At 40.1% G+C, this 17813-nt stretch overlaps 1 pseudogene; it reads right to left on the bottom strand.

Moving 5' to 3' along the window:
* Nucleotides 1-718: 718 nt before the first annotated feature.
* On the bottom strand, nucleotides 719-16175 carry LOC127631497 (actin-related protein 2-A-like; annotated as a pseudogene).
* Nucleotides 16176-17813: the final 1638 nt, after the last annotated feature.

The raw sequence follows: 17813 nt of genomic DNA, 5'->3' as shown, positions 1-17813 counted from the left end.
AAGAGGGGACCCTCTATGTAGAATAAAACAGCTTTTAAATAGTTACTGATGTGACTGCATTAGTCTTCATCTCATGTCAACACCACCAAGACACCACTGTTGGGCCCTTGAGCAAGGCCCTTGAACCTAACTGCTCCAGGGGCGCCGTATCATGGCTGACCCTGCACTCTGACCCCAGCTTAGCTGGGATATGTGAAAAATAAATAATTTCACCATGTATATGCAGAAATGTATGTATAATGTGTGACACTTGATCAATTTATTTTTATTATTTTATGTGAGTGCTGAATGATTTTAACATATGTTATACATATTTCTTTAGAAAGAAAAAATAAGAAGAATTACTGACTGCACCTTTAAGCTGGGGAGAAAGTACATTAACATAGAAAAGCATACACTTAGATAATTAACATAGAGCCAAGTTAAATCCCTCCACTTTTTTTTTTTTTTTTGTTTGCTAACATTGTAGTTACAAAATGTATCTACATATTGCCTGAAAAGTAAACAAAACCTGACAGAAACTCATTGCAGAAGGTTCATAAATTGATCAAATATAGTCTTCAGTGAAATAGGCCTACACATCAAAAAGTGTATGTTAGTGTTAGGGTATAGTAATTCAAATTATGTTATATTAGTAACAATGGATGTGAATGGAAATGTCCCCACAAGGATGTGGATACAAGCTTTTGTGTGTATGAAGAATCACATTCTTGCTCTCTCATGGCAGACCACTTCCTGGTTTGTCCAGCACCTTTATGCCTTTCTCCTCGTACTCTGCTCGCAACAACCTGAAAATTCTTTATCTTTCATGATATTATCCAGCACTGCCCCACCCATAAATACCATGTGCATACAGCATGGAAGGTCTTCAATACGGATTTTAAATTTCTGTGGAAGAGACAGTAACAGAAATAAAAGTGTACCAAATGCAGAGTTTTCCTATATTAAGCTATTACTTGGACGGGATAGATAGTTTGGGACCAAATGTTGGTTTGCAGATATTGCAGATATTTTTTTACTTACTATAACTTTGGAAACATGTTTCAGTGTTTGAGCTTGTAATGTGGTAACAGGATCTCATGCCAAATGTGTAATACAGCTAAAAGAAAATATAGCCTGTTTTGTATATATATATATATATATATATATATATATTGGTTATTGTCGAGAAGGTGGAACAGGCCAATCTTATCATTTTAAGAGGGGTTGTGTTTAAATACTTTTCGTGGTATGTTAATTTTATGTTAAAGCTGAAGTGTGTAATTTCTACTCCACTAGTGGCACCAAATGGAATAGCAAAAATAAACATTGTTTTCAAACAGCCTTCTGAATATGCCCCCCATTTTGCGCTGATCAAACAAACACATAGTCCCACCCCAACTCACATCATTGGTTGAGTAACGTTGTTGGGGCGAGTCTAAGCAGGTCGATTAAAACAGAGGAATTTTTAATGACACTGATTACAGTTTTCGAGGAAATGGCTTACTTATAATTGTATCTGCAAACTGTGATTTAAAGGAATAGTTCACCCAAAAATGAAAATTCTCTCAAGATTTACTCAACCTCATACCATCCCAGATGTGAATAACTGTCTTTCTTCTGCAGAACATAAACAGAGGGTTATGTAAGAATATCTCAACTCTGTAGGTCCATAAAATGCAAGTGAATGATGACCAAAACATTAAAGTTCCAAAAAGCACATAAAGGCAGTGTAAAAGTAATCCATATCTTCTGAAGTGATATGATAGGTGTGGGTGAGAAACGGATCAATATTTAAGTAAAAATTTTCCTTCATGCCCAGTAGGTGGCGATATGCACTAAGAATGCAAATTGGCAAAACCAAAAGAAGAAGAAATCTTAAGAGAGAAGAGCACTTAGGAGGGCTGTTTGTAAGTGGAGATTTATAGTATAAAAAAAAGGGACTTAAAAATTGATCTGCCTCTCAAACCTATCATTTCACTTCTAAAGATATGGATTTAATCACTGGAGTCTGTATGGATTGAGTATGGAGTTCTTCTATGTTTTCTTTATGTGCTTTTTGAACATCAAAGTCTTGGTTACCATTCACCTGCATTGAATAGACCTACAGAGCTGAGACATTCTTCTAAAAAATCTTGGTTTGTGTTCAGCAGATAAAAGTCATACACATCTGGGATGGCATGAGGGGAATTCATGAGATATTTTTTCTTTAAAATAAAAACTAATGGGACCCACATTTTGTACCCTGTTTGAGAAAATTGTCAATATAGATGTATTCTCTTTCAATGTCTGAAATGGAGGAAGCAATGTGCATTTAAAACTATCACTTTAACAATTGTAACTATTAGTAGTACTTGTATATCAACGGATGCAAATGAGAAATCACAATATCGTTTTTTTTCTTCCCCTCTGACCTGTATTTTGTGATTTATTTTGATTGTTTTTCTTGATGTATAGTGACCTTGAATTGTCAGAAAGGCGCTATATATGTTGGTAAATGGAATTAGAGAATGTGGAATTTAGCATATTAGCAACACAGATATTAGCATTGAGCTTGCAGAGAGTTTCTGAGTGCTTCCCTTCAGAACTCTCTCCAGGTAAAGCTGCTTGATTTCATGCTCCAAACGGGAAGGAAGTCCAGGGTACATGGTGGTGCCTCCAGACAGGACTATGTGTTTGTAAAAGTCTGCCCTTAAGATTTACAGCAACACAAGAAGCTCATGAACCACATTAAAGGAATATTGCAGGTTAAATACAACTTAAAGTAATAGCTTACCAAAAAAATGTTATTCTCTTATTTTATTCTCACCCTCATGCCATCTTAGATTTGTGTGATTTTCTTCTGTAGAACACAAACACAGATTTTAAGAAGAATATTTCAGCTCTGTATGTCCACACAATTCAAGTGAATGGTGACTAGAACTCTGAAGGTCCAAAAGGGACATGAAGATATGAAAAGTATAATCTATAAAACTCAAAACAATTGGTTTAATCCATGTCTTCTTAAGCAATGTGATAGGTGTAGGTGAGAAACAGTTCAATATTTAAGTCCTGTTTTACTGTAAATCTAAACTTTTACTTTCACTTTCACATACAGCCACCTACTGATCAGGGCTCAAGTGGAGATGTATAGTAAAAATGACTTCTATATGGATCTGTTTCTCACCCACACCTATTATAATGCTTCTGAAGACATGGCTTAAATTACTGGAGTCTTATAGATTGCTTTTATGCTACCTTTATGTGATTTTTGGAGTTCTGGTCACCTTCACTTGCACTGAGGACCAACAGAGCTGAGATATACTTCTAAAAATCGTAATTTTTGTTCTGCTGAAGAAAGAAAATCATACACATTTGGGACGGCATTAGGGTGAGTAAATGAGAATTTTCATTTTTGGGTGAACTGTTCCTTTAAGGTTGTTGAATACTACAAACTATAATCTATCAAACGTGTACAGTAAGGCACTTACTATGGAGGTCTATGGGGCAGAAATGTGAAAGTCATATTTTGTTGAACCATTTACATAAATGTTTTAGTTATAAACTGTTTGATATATGAGCTGTAATGTCTTCTAAATCCCCTTTTTGAAGTGGGTCTGCTTTACTAGGTGGATTTTTCTTGCACAGATATCATGTAAAAGTTTTATCAGATTTTTTTGGTCATTGCACAAGTTGAAGACTGGATATAAGTTTACACACACAAGGTTGGTAAGCTAATCGATCACACCAGTAACATGCTAACACGCATAATGTTTGGGTATGGTTATACTTTTGAAATAGTAACGGTTTTGAAACCAGGGGCGTAGTGTCTCCCCAATATTCAAGTGAATCTTCGCCCTTGTTTGAAAAGTTTACTCACTATGCTGTGAACTTCCCCCATAGGCTAGGGCACATTTTTATTTTGTTTTCACAAATGAAGGGACGTGTCAACATTATTTTCTGTGGTGATCAACGGCATGCCACAAATGCTTTCGATAGAGCTTAAAGCTGAAGTGTGTAATTTCAGCACCACTAGTGTCATAAAATGGAATTGCAAAAGTAGTCATTGTTTTCAAACAGGTTTCCCACACACTCAATGTCTGTTATTGGCCCGAATAACAGCTAACAGTCCAGCTCACACTACTATTTAATACAATACAATACTTCTGTGTCAGGCTATTCGGGATGATCAAACATCAGAGTGTTTTTTTTTATAGCGCCGCAGAGCCAGTGTTTACACTTTTAGTGGATATCAACCAACAAAAGGCTTACTTATTAACGTCTTTGCATTTAAGATGGGATAGGAGAAAATATTTTAACATAAAACAATTACACACTTCAGCTAATGACCAATAGTCATGCTGAGTGTGGCTATACAATAATGTTTCCAAAAGCTCTTGGGTAAAATAGCTCCAAGCTCCTGTGTTTATTGGCTCAAGAACTTGACAGCAGAAGAATCTGCCCTATTACTTTTCTAGAACACATTCTCAAAATGAAGTAGAATGTCAAGCCCTACACCAAGTGAAGCATTAAACGTCAACTAATTGACAATGATGGTGTTGAATAATTCTGACCATAAGACAATGTCTGCTGCTTGGATGAAGTTGAAGAGCAGTCCAGCCACACCAACACCCTCCACATTAATAAGATGAGGCTGAAATAGGGCTTCTGGCCTTCCAAATCTTTCACCTCCAACCATTAAGGTCTGGCCATCTGGTAAGTGCACACAATAGGTCAGTAAAATGCTGTTATATGCTATGAAGGGAGCAGTCAAGTTTAAATACTGTATTTTTAGGGAGCAATAACCGCTCCAAGCACTCAATAGATGCATTTTAACAACTGAAAATCTGCAGTTGCAAGAAACAGTATGTAACCCCTTTTGGATTTATCTGGTTATCTGCATAAATTGTTCATCAACAGTAAAAGAAAATATGCACAGTCTGCTTTAATAACACATACAAACTATTTAATGTTTTCATACTGAACACACTGTATAAATGCACAGCGCATGATGGATAAGACCATAATTTGGCAGTAAAAAGCATAGGTATGAGCTTTATTTTTGACTAATTTGGCACAAGCTACATTTATATTCAACAACTACCAGTATAAATACACCTTTTGGATTTGTTCTTTATTACCGTGTATGACTCCACCAGAACTATGATCTCATTGGCCAGCTTCTGTTCCTGCTCGATGTTGTAGCCTACAAAACACAACTTCTCCTTCATCTGGAAGTCCGCATGTGAATGAAGGCATTGCCCCGCAGAAGCAAAAGATAGATGGATGAATGTTTACATGGAAAAGTCAAAGAAAAGAAGAAAAATATATGCATTTCAGCAACTCAAGATGTTAGCTGAATTAACCCAAACCTGGTATCTATAATTGCTTGCACTAATTCCATATACTGACAACTAATTTTTTTCCAAAAATGAATTTTTTTTCACATTTAAAGTAGTTGTTTCAGCCCTAAAAAGTCTACTTGTTGCTTTGGTCTAATTAAACATTTTGGAAACACATCAGCAAAATAGACAATTAAATAATGTTCTGGGGTCTTGCAGTTTCAGTACATTCTAAAGACCCTGAAAATATTTTCGTCCTTCAGTTAGTTAAAACAAACTTATTGTGATTGCTGAATTAAAGGTAATTACTTACAATTAATATAAATGAGGTGAAGGCATTGGTGGTTTAATAGATCATATTTTTGTGAAAGCGTTTACATGAATTCTTCGGAACAAAATTGTTTTGTGAGCTTTAAAGTTGCCTGAATCATCCTTTTAGTGGGTCTTCTGTTATATTCACTTCTGGTTTTACAGTACAGTGTGTGGATGTTTCTTTACGTGAACAGTTTGTGATGTCATTGCCCGTATCATGAGAAAGTGTTTAACGCCTTTACATGGTCATATCAGGAATTGGACAAGGTTGGCAACCAATTGCACCAATCATACTAGTCTCATGTTAACACGTATAATGTCTGAAACAGTGTGAATTGTAACATTTATCCAAGTGCAATCAATGCCTTGCCCCATAGACCTATATTTTAACATTACTGTAAATTCAGTTTTGTTTATTTATTTTCAAACTGAGGGATGAGGCAAAATTATTAGCCTGTAGGGCTGGGCAATATGGCTACAAAAATATAATTTGTTAATTATGTATTTGCTCTGAAATGTATTTTTTTATTAAATCAGAGGAACTATCATTTTATCCCAACAACCATTGCAGCCAATTCGATTTTGAAGGCAGTGAATAAAATTATATATAAAAAAAAAATAAAGGCTTATTGTTTATTGATCAATATGCAGTGCATCCGTTAAGTATTCACAGCGCTTCACTTTTTCCACATTTTGTTATGTTACAGCCTTATTCCAAAATTGATTAAATTCATTATTTTCCTCAAAATTCTACAAACAATTGCCCATAATGACATCGTGAAAGAAGTTTGTTAGAAATCTTTGCAAATGTATTAACATATATGTACATCACATGTACATAAGTATTCACAGCCTTTGCTCAATACTTTCTTGAAGCACTTTGGCACCAATTACAGCCTCAAGTCTTTTTGTGTATGATGCTACAAGCTTGGCACACCTATTTTTGGGCAGTTTCCCCCCATTCTTCTTTGCAGGACCTCTCAAGCTCCATTACTTGGATGGGGAGCATCTGTGCACAGCCATTTTCAGATCTGTCCTGAGATTTTCAATCGGGTTCAAGTCTTGGCTCTGGCTGGGCCACTCGAGGACATTCACAGAGTTGTCCCGTAGCCACTCCTTTGTTATCTTGTCTGTCTGCTTAGGGTCGTTGTCCTGTTGGAAGATCAACCTTCGCCCCAGTCTGAGGTCCAGAGTGTTCTGGAACAGGTTTTCATCAAGGATGTCTCTGTACATTGCTGCATTCATCTTTCCCTCGATCCTGACTAGTCTCCCAGTTCCTGCCATTGAAAAACATCCACACAGCATGATGCTGCCACCATCATGCTTCACTGTTGGGATGATACTGGCCAAGTGACGAGCGGTGCCTGGTTTCCTCCAGACATGACACTTGTCATTCAGGTCAAAAGATTCAATCTTTGTTTCATCAGACAAGAGAATTTTGATGTCTTTCATGTGCCTTTTGGAAAACTCCAGGTGGGCTGTCATGTGCCTTTTACTTAGGAGTTGCTTCCGTCTGGCCACTCTACCATACAGGCCTGATTGGTGGAGTGCTGCAGAGATGGTTGTTCTTCTGGAAGTTTCTCCTCTCTCCACAGAGAAACGCTGGAGCTCTGTCAGAGTGACCATCAGGTTCTTGGTCACCTCCCTGACTAAGGTCCTTCTCCCTCGATTGCTCAGTTTGGCCGGGCGGCCAGCTCTAGGAAGAGTCCTGGTGGTTGCAAATGTATTCTATTTATGGATGATGGAGGCCACTGTGCTCATTGGGACCTTCAATGCTGCAGAAATGTTTCTGTACCCTTCCCCAGATCTGTGCCTTGCTACAATCCTGTCTCGGAGGTTTACAGACAATTCCTTGGACTTCATGGCTTGGTTTGTGCTCTGACATGCACTGTTAACTCAATTTTGAGTGTCATGGTAAAGGCTGTGAACACTTATGTTCATGTGATTTCTTTCTTTTTTAATTTTTAATACATTTGCAAAAATTTCAAACAAACTTCTTTCACGTTGTCATTATGGGGTATTGTTTGTAGAATTTTGAGGAAAATAATGAATTTAATAAATTTTGGAATAAGGCTGTAACATAACAAATTGTGGAAAAAGTTAAGTGCTGTGAATACTTTCCAGATGCACTGTATATTTATATTCTATATTAGTACAAAAATTATTTACCTTTATAGAGAGAGAGAATTATAATATAATTCTGAATTCTCATTGAGGATAACATTTCTTTCATACAAAATAACATGTTTCTGTCCTATTTACTTCACCTCCACCTGGAGCTTTAATTTGGACACTTCACCTTCAACAGGAGGTTTTTATTTTGACAATCTTCAACAGGAGCTTTTATTTTGATAATTTACCTTTTAATAGGAGCTTTTATTTTGACACTTCACCTTCACCTGGAGCTTTTATTTTGATACTTCACCTTCAACAGGAGCTTTTATTTTGATAATTTACCTTTAATAGGAGCTTTTATTTTGATACTTCACCTTCAACAGGAGCTTTAATTTTGACACTTCATCTTCATCCGGAACTTTCATTTTGATTCTTCACCTTCAAGGAAGCTTTTGTTTTGACATTTCACCTTCACCTGGGGCACACTGAAATTGCAGTTTACAAAGTTCTGCTTGCGTAAAATGCTGTTATCTTCTGCTTTTCTGTTATACTGTGCCATCTTTGTAGATTTGTTTTAATAATTTGGAGTGATTTGGAGGAATTGTGCAAATGCTTGAACCTAGGGCTGTGTGATATATTGAATATTAGCGATATAATCATAATATTGTTGACAATGTAAAATTGACCAATATCATGAATATTGTGATGATTTTTATGTGCTTTTAATGGGTCGTTAAGTTTTATAAAGAGCACATCAGTAGACTAATTTCATGATCCTTCAGGGCTGCACAATTAATCAATTAATTAATAAAATAAAAGCTCATTGCGAAGTTGTAGTAAATACAACAGCACATTTGGTGTCAAAATAAAAGTCCCAGGTGGAGGTGAAGTAAACAGGACAGAAATATTTTTGTGTATCGTAAATCTAGTAATCAGAATAAGAATGATAATTCAGCATTATATTATAATAACAAACATGATGTGCCCCACAGTAATAATGTAGACTTATTCAATGTTCAACCGGGTTTTCTAGAATCAGTGTCAGTGGTCAGTGAAGTAACTTTGCCGTGAGTCAATTGCACAACTTGTTGTTTATTTGTAAAAACATTTGAAGGTAAATAATACTTTTTATTAAGTTACTATGTATCATTGTATATGAAATATAAATGCATAGGGCATATAAATGAAAATGACTGAATTTCATTCTCCCTTGTGTTGATTTAATGAACACATTTGAGCCATTTTAGAGAAAATATATAATTATCGAGATACATATCGAATATCGTCAATAGGCTGAAAAATATTGAGATATTATTGAAGACATACTTTAACCTGCAGTCATTTTCTTTCACAATGCATGTGAATAGCTCTAAAAAGCGCTAAAAATAAACATCATTAGCTCTCTGCTTGCCATCTTTTTTCACAGCCTTTTGCAGTTTAATAATCTCATGTGACCATATCAGCATTTTTATGTAATTTTGAATAACTGTGCAGCCTTGAAGTATTGTGAAATAGTCTACTGATGTGCTCTATTTGAAACTAAATGGCCAAAAAGGGACATTCAAATGATTGCTATATTGATTCATTTTATATCGTCAGCAGAATCATCATGAGTATATCATGAATATACAGATATTGGGCCTAACAGATAGAACACTGGTAAAGGTGTTGACATGCAGAGTGACACTAAAGGAACTCTTGCTGAAGTGCTTTACCCTGAGCATACAGAGTCAACACTGCCTGTATAGCGATGTAGATGCCATGGAACTTGTAGGTCTCAAACATGAACTCTGCAATCTTCTGACGGTTCTTCAGTGGGTTCATGGATGGTTCGGTCAGCAGAACCATAGAGTCAGGAGAGATGTTGTTCAGCCACTGCAGAACGAAGGTGTGGTCCCACAGGTGCAGCATGTCCTCCCAGCAGCAGACAATCCTGCTCTCCATAAGATACGAGACCTCCGACATGGAGCGACATTCACTCGCCTCCTCCCCAACCATCAGATCCTGACAGAGAGACAGAAGAATTGAAGTGAGGAGCGGTGAGGTGTGTGGGGTGGATATTGATTTCAATAATAAACAAGTAAATAATAATATCAAATAAAATCAAACATTTAATTAATCTTTTATGAATTCAATATTCTATGAAACTAAACAGAGAATTTGTGAACATTTATACTCCATCTAAAACTATTTTAAACAGCATTTTACTAATAACCAACTAGAGTAGGGTGATTCAAAATAGAGGGAAATAAATACCAGTTACAGGACTTTCACTTGTACACTACCCTTCAAAAGACATTTTTATTCTTGATGGAAATTGATGCTTCTCTTCACCTTCAATGCATTAAATTGATCAAAAACACTACTTTAAACATTAATAATACTGCTAATTATTATTACTTTTTTAAAATGCCGTTTTATATCTTTATTTGTTTTAAAATGTATTTTTCACCCGTGGTGTCAAAGCGCTATTTATAGCAGTCATTACTAATGTGTAACAAAGTCCTGTGCTAATTTAGTACTCAAGAAACATTTCTTTTCTTTAGAACAGTTGAAAACTTAACCACTTTAAGATTCAATTCCCTTGTGAGTCAAATGTTAATTAAAAAAATGGCCAAAAACAAATTTCAGTCTGTTGTTCTTTGGAGATATAAAGGTTATCAGTGCATTACCATCTTGAAAGAAGAAATCAAACAGGATCAAACCGGGATAGAGAGGGAAGTGGATGGCCCAAATGCAAAATAGCAAGAAGACAAGTACATCAGAGTCTCTAGTTTAAAAAACAGACACCTCACAGGTGGTAAACTGGCAGCTTTAATGACCAGTACATGCCAACAATCTGGAACAGTGAAGAGATGACTGGAATGATGGATTTTAGGGAGACTTTAAAAAAATAAGCCACATCTGAAACTGGCAAATGAGACACAAAGGGTCGACTTTGAGTCCCTTTGAAGGCAAGTCAGTCCGCTCTGCTGCCATTTTTGGAATGTTCCCAGGCAGCTATTTTCAATGGATACAAACAGCGTAAAAGTACAGCTCCTATCTACTTGAATGGAGAAAGACTGACATCTCCAAAACAGTTGGTCACGATTACGTTTTAATACCAGTGCTCTGAGGCTTACTAAACAGTCATTGGTAGAATGGACTTAAAAGATTGAGTGGTTAATTATTAGAAATTAATATTATGGATGGATGAAACAAAGTTTGAGGTGTTGAGCTGTAGTTAGAAATGCTTTTTTGGAAAATCTGTCAGAAGTGCCCCATTCAATCCAATTCGCCAAAAAGTGCTGCAAAAGCTTGGGACGAACCTTTACCTGAAGATCTATGATCGCTGCAGTATGATCAAACAGGAAATTAGCATGCTGTTTCCAAATGTTCTGGTATACTAGGATCGGTGACAGTATGTCGACTCAATGACGTGGCATCTGGCATTTCCCACCAGACATTTTTGCACCGGTTTTAGTGTGTTTTCCTTCCCACGTATATAGATCTACCATCAGCACATTGCGTCAGCAGCATGAGAGACTCAGGTTCATATTCACACTGAAATCAGAAAATAATCCCATTTGCATAATCAATGATGAGTGCGATTCGGAGGTTGCACTTTCCCTGCTAACATTTCATTTTTACTCCACTAATGGTTATGTTTAGTATTGGTTTTGTGTTGTGGGGTAGAGTCCATAAAATATGCATTCCTCTTCACTGAATTACATCATGTACAGCTGAAAAGAACTCACTTCACAACTAGTTAAATGGAGCTCACACGGATATACACTCACCTAAAGGATTATTAGGAACACCATACTAATACTGTGTTTGACCCCCTTTCGCCTTCAGAACTGCCTTAATTCTATGTGGCATTGATTCAACAAGGTGCTGAAAGCATTCTTTAGAAATGTTGGCCCATATTGATAGGATAGCATCTTGCAGTTGTTGGAGATTTGTTGGATGCACATCCAGGGCACGAAGCTCCCGTTTCACCACATCCCAAAGATGCTCTATTGGGTTGAGATCTGGTGACTGTGGGGGCCATTTTAGTACAGTGAACTCATTGTCATGTTCAAGAAACCAATTTGAAATTATTCGAGCTTTGTGACATGGTGCATTATCCTGCTTGAAGTAGCCATCAGAGGATGGGTACATGGTGGCCATAAAGGGATGGACATGGTCAGAAACAATGCTCAGGTAGGCCGTGGCATTTAAACGATGCCCAATTGGCACTAAGGGGCCTAAAGTGTGCCAAGAAAACATCCCCCACACCATTACACCACCAACACCTGCCTGCACAGTGGTAACAAGGCATGATGGATCCATGTTCTCATTCTGTTTACGCCAAATTCTGACTCTACCATCTGAATGTCTCAACAGAAATCGAGACTCATCAGACCAGGCAACATTTTTCCAGTCTTCAACTGTCCAATTTGGGTGAGCTCTTGCAAATTGTAGCCTCTTTTTCCTATTTGTAGTGGAGATGAGTGGTACCCAGTGGGGTCTTCTGCTGTTGTAGCCCATCCGCCTCAAGGTTTGCGTGTTGTGGCTTCACAAATGCTTTGCTGCATACCTCGGTTGTAACGAGTGGTTATTTCAGGCAAAGTTGCTCTTCTATCAGCTTGAATCAGTCGGCCCATTCTCCTCTGACCTCTAGCATCAACAAGGCATTCGCCCACAGGACTGCCGCATACTGGATGTTTTTCCCTTTTCACACCATTCTTTGTAAACCCTAGAAATGGTTGTGCGTGAAAATCCCAGTAACTGAGCAGATTGTGAAATACTCAGACTGGCCTGTCTAGCACCAACAACCATGCCATGCTCAGAATTGCTTAAATCACCTTTCTTTCCCATTCTGACATTCAGTTTGGAGTTCAGGAGATTGTCTTGACCAGGACCACACCCCTAAATGCATTGAAGCAACTGCCATGTGATTGGTTGATTAGATAATTGCATTAATGAGAAATTGAACAGGCGTTCCTAATAATCCTTTAGGTGAGTGTATATACCCCATACATCACTTCCCGCTTTGGCCACTGGAGGCAGTTTTTTAAATTTCTGCCAGAATACAGTAAATATAGTTTGACATTCTCTTTCCGATTTCACTCTGATATCAGGCTATATAATAAACTGACTGCTAGAATGCAAGTGTGCAAGTGGAGGATTCTGAGATGAACAGAAATAATGTCTTTACTGTAATTTGTGATCAAAGCATTCTTGGTGACTTTCACAATTTTTTTTTATTCATATGCATTTCAACTTAATGATGAAATCTTGATGTTGTCCATGGACATGTTATGCGTATGGAACCGTTCCTGCTTGACCTGCTCCAAGAGGGATTCGAACCTGAGCATGGGAGGCAGGCGCATTAACAAAGAGGCTAAAGGCTACAGCATTTAAAGGCTACAACCTTTTAGTGTCAGTTGCTAGTGCGCCTCTTGAGGCCAGGGGAGTGAGGTTTACACAATGCACAGCTACCTACCAGCTAGCTACCGTTACACGTCAACAACCCACATATGCAAAAGTGCATTCATTGTCGGTGTTGCACACACTGGTGTATGTCCAAAAGTAAAAAATCGAATTGCTTAAACACTTTAGTTAACTATGCATACTAATAAAACCATGTTGTCAATGTAAAATCAGTGTCACAATTTAACTTCGATGTCATGAATTACTTTAGATTAGGATAGATGGACAGTTACACAGAACACAAGGATCTAAGGGACTGACTCAAGTAAGACCAGGAGAACTCCCCTTGATCTCTATATTTCCTAATTTTGTATCTGACCGAATGATGGGACGACCCACCAGGGCTGGGAAGATATGGTCGGGGAAATTGGACCCAGCAAAACCACACTTGACAAACTGCAAAGAATTTGGGACAGGATGACAAGTAAGTAGTCTAAAAAGATAAGACGCAATTCTGTTCAGGGGTATCAGGTCATGACTGCAGGTAAAACATTTCAAATTGAAAATAGTGTTGTTGATGTGCTGATGTGAATTTTATATATATATATATATATATATATATTATTATTATTATTATTATTATTATTATTATTATTATTATTTCTTTTTTTTACATTTTACAAAGAGCTTAATTTTCATTTCATGTTCAATGACGCACTTTTTAAAGTTTGATGCACAATAACTGGCACTCCCTCCCCGGGCCTTCAACCACCATAGAACACCATTCACCAGCAGTGATTGGCCCTTAACCACCGCAGAGGTTAATACAGTAAGTGCCACTGGAACAGCCCTAATAAAACACAAATTCTTCCTTTAAGATATTAATACTTCAGGATAAAAGACTGTCAAGTCCTTTTGTGAAGTCAAGTCTGAAGTCATTTTATGTTCTGGTATACTAGGATCGGTGACAGTATGTCGACTCAATGACGTGGCATCTGGCATTTCCCACCAGACATTTTTGCACCGGTTTTAGTGTGTTTTCCTTCCCACGTATATAGATCTACCATCAGCACATTGCGTCAGCAGCATGAGAGACTCAGGTTCGTATTCACACTGAAATCAGAAAATAATCCCATTTGCATAATCAATGATGAGTGCGATTCGGAGGTTGCACTTTCCCCGCTAACATTTCATTTTTACTCCACTAATGGTTATGTTTAGGATTGGTTTTGTGTTGTGGGGTAGAGTCCATAAAATATGCATTCCTCTTCACTGAATTACATCATGTACAGCTGAAAAGAACTCACTTCACAACTAGTTAAATGGAGCTCACACGGATATACACTCACCTAAAGGATTATTAGGAACACCATACTAATACTGTAATACTGTTGACCCCCTTTCGCCTTCAGAACTGCCTTAATTCTATGTGGCATTGATTCAACAAGGTGCTCCCTCCCCGGGCCTTCAACCACCATATAACACCATTCACCAGCAGTGATTGGCCCTTAACCACCGCAGAGGTTAATACAGTAAGTGCCACTGGAACAGCCCTAATAAAACACAAATTCTTCCTTTAAGATATTAATACTTCAGGATAAAAGACTGTCAAGTCCTTTTGTGAAGTCAAGTCTGAAGTCATTTTAGGTTGAGTCTGAAGTTTATTAAAATGTGACTTGAGTGGGACTTGTGTCCGAGTCTCTATCTTGAATCCCCATCTCTTGTTATAGATATCAATAATTATTTTGTTTCCCGTGAAAATGGCATTTTTTTAAAAAAATCAACAATGTGTATTTCTGAATGTAATTACATCAAGGATTTTTTTCACAAGAGCAAATGTAATTACTGATATAAAAAATTTGCGCTTTCTTTAAAGTAATGACATTCCTCATATCAAGAATTTGTGTTTTAACTACTAAAAATTGAATTGTTGATATCAGCATTCATATCCTGTGAATTAAGTCTGGACCGAACTCCAGGCAGGTGTCGCTGACAGAGAACACCTGCAGGTCCCCAACCCTCTTGATGGACGTGAGCACAGTCAGGAAGGCAGCCTTCAACGAGACCGCCATTTTCTCAAACAGGGCTTTCCGCAGGCCCAGCAGGACCACGAAGAGATCCCATGAGGGAAAGAGGGGTGGCCTAGGAGGATTCAACCTCCTGGAGCCTCTCAGGAACCTGATGATCAGGTAGTGCTTCCCCAGGGACCCCCAATAGCGGCCACATACACCTTCAAGTTGTAGGGGACCAAGTCTGGGCAAGTCTGCAACTTTCGTGAAGACGCAAGGCAACAGGGACAGACGAAAGGGGAGGACCTTGTACTGGTACGCCCAGCCCTCAAAGGCAAACTACAGAAAGGGCCTGTGCCAAGGTTAAACCGAGACGTGGAAGTACGCATCCTTCAGGTCTACCACCGCAAACCAATCTTGATGCCAGACGCATGCCAAAATGCATTTCTGTGCCATCATCTTAAACGGGAGTCTGTGCAAAGCCCGGTTCAGTACTCACATGTCCAAGATTGGCCATAACCCACCGCCTTTCTTTAGCACAATGAAGTAGGGGCTGTAGAATCCTCTCTTCATCTCAGCTGGAGGGGCAGGCTCTATTGCGTCCTTCTGCAGAAGGGTCGCGATCTCCGCACGCAGGGCAGCAGCATGCTCGCCCTTCACCGAGGTGAAGCGGACTACGCTGAACCGGGCAGGTGCTTGGGGAACTGAAGTGCATAGCCGAGTCGGATGGTTCTGGCCAGCCATCGGGATGGGTTGGAGAGTGCTCCGGGCAAGGATCAGCAAGGGGACAATCACTTCTGATGTACCTGCAATTGGGGCCTGCAGCAGAGCAGGAGACACGTCAAGGACCCTCGCATCCCGAGCACGTGGCTGTGCTGAGGGGAACATCGAAGCACTTACCTACCTCCCACATACCCACCATAGAACTGGTCAGCGATGGGGAGGAGGGAGACCGTCCTTGTGACTCATCACAACCGCCCAGGCGTGGGTGTGTGCTGCAGCTGGGCACGCAGGGGCGAGTGGCCTGCCTCCACAGCACCATGCCTACTGTGAATGTGCGGTGTCCAGCTGTCGTGATAACGTCGGCCGTAAACACTGGCTGTGTGACCCAGGGAGTGAGAAAACCGCTCTTTTTTTTTAAATTTTTTAAAAAAATTTTATTTAAATGTGGGTACCGCAGCCCCTTTGTTTTCGCCGGGCGTGCGGCGAAAACAAACAAAAGGGAACACAGGATTCTCCTCCCAGCCCTCCACCGAGGGACAGAGTAGTATAGATACCAGCTCCGGGGTTCCAGCGGGCCTCTTCCTCCCAGGGTCGTCCATCTTAGGGGCGCTTGGGGGTCCTTCTTGGGGCTTCTAGTGCCAGTTGGCTCGGGCTGCGTTGAAGCCGCCTGAGTAGCAGCGGCAGGAGGATGCCCTCGGAGGTGATCAGGCGGGGTGCAGGAAATTAAACCACACCGGGGCAGGATGTGTTGAATGGCCTCCTTCTGCTTCTTCACCGCTGAGAACTACTGGGAAAAGTCTTCAACAGTGTTGCTGAATAGGACGATTTGGGAGATGGGAGCATCGAGGAAGTAGACCTTGTCGGCATCCTTTATCTTGACCAGATTCAGCCATAGGTGGAGCTCTTGGACAACCAAGGTGGACATCGCCTGCCCAAGTGCCCACGCCATGACCTTTACTACCCGGAGGGAGAGATCGGTCGCCGAGTGCTGCTCCTGCATCACTTCGGGGTCAGGACAACCCTCGTGCAGCTCTTTCAATGCCTTGGCCAGGTGTACTTGCGGGAGATGCAGGGCGGAGGAGACAACGTAGACTTACAGGCCCTGGATGGGAGTTTCGGGTGATTCCGCCAGGTGATGGCGTTTTGTGGGCACAGATGCACCACAACCACCTTATCCACCTGAGGAATCTCTGTATACCCCCTGACCGACCCTCTGTCGAGGATAGTGAGAGCGGACAACCCAGAAGTCGGGCCGGGCAGTAAAAGGTGCCCACCATGACTTTGTGAGTTCTTCGTGTACCTCCGGCAAGAATGGGACCGGGGCAAGGCACGGCCGTGAGTGGTGCTCCGAACCAGGAACCAATCATCAAGCCGCGACGGCTCAGGACAGGATGGAGGGATCCACTCCAGCCCGACACATGCGGCAGCCTGGGCAAGTGTGGTGGTCAACAGCCGAAGGCGTCCAACTGTGCCATCCCACACTCTGATGCTGCGATCAAGAGCTCAGCCTCCTCACAAGCTCTGATAGAGATTTTAAATTCGACCTGAGGCGAGCCGCCTGTCTCATCCCAGAACTCGACCTGGGCAAATGAGCATACTAGGGAATGGGAGGTCCATGGGGGATTACTCAGCAGAAGCACTACCACTGGTGTCCTCAAATCGCCCCAGCGCTAACCGACCCGGTTAGGGGGTAACCCCCCTAGTGCCCTTAGGTAGAAGGCATGGGTTGGGGAGCGGCTGGAGTGGCTTTCCCCCTGCAGAAGGAAAGCAAAGACTATGGTCATGTTCTCGCAGTGAGAACATGAACCATCCATGAATGCTGCCTCAACGTGACTACAGCCCAGACACGTCAGAAGCGGACAGATAGATATCCAGGAACTACACACAGAGGGAAGATGCTCCCCATCAGTGCGCACTCTTTTAGAAGGAAATATACTCTTTTCTGCAAGAATATATA

The sequence above is a fragment of the Xyrauchen texanus genome, chromosome 1 (assembly GCF_025860055.1).
Source record: "Xyrauchen texanus isolate HMW12.3.18 chromosome 1, RBS_HiC_50CHRs, whole genome shotgun sequence".
Taxonomy (NCBI): domain Eukaryota; kingdom Metazoa; phylum Chordata; class Actinopteri; order Cypriniformes; family Catostomidae; genus Xyrauchen; species Xyrauchen texanus.
The sequence above is the reverse complement of the archived record's forward strand: the minus strand, read 5'-3'. Positions and strand labels throughout refer to the sequence as shown.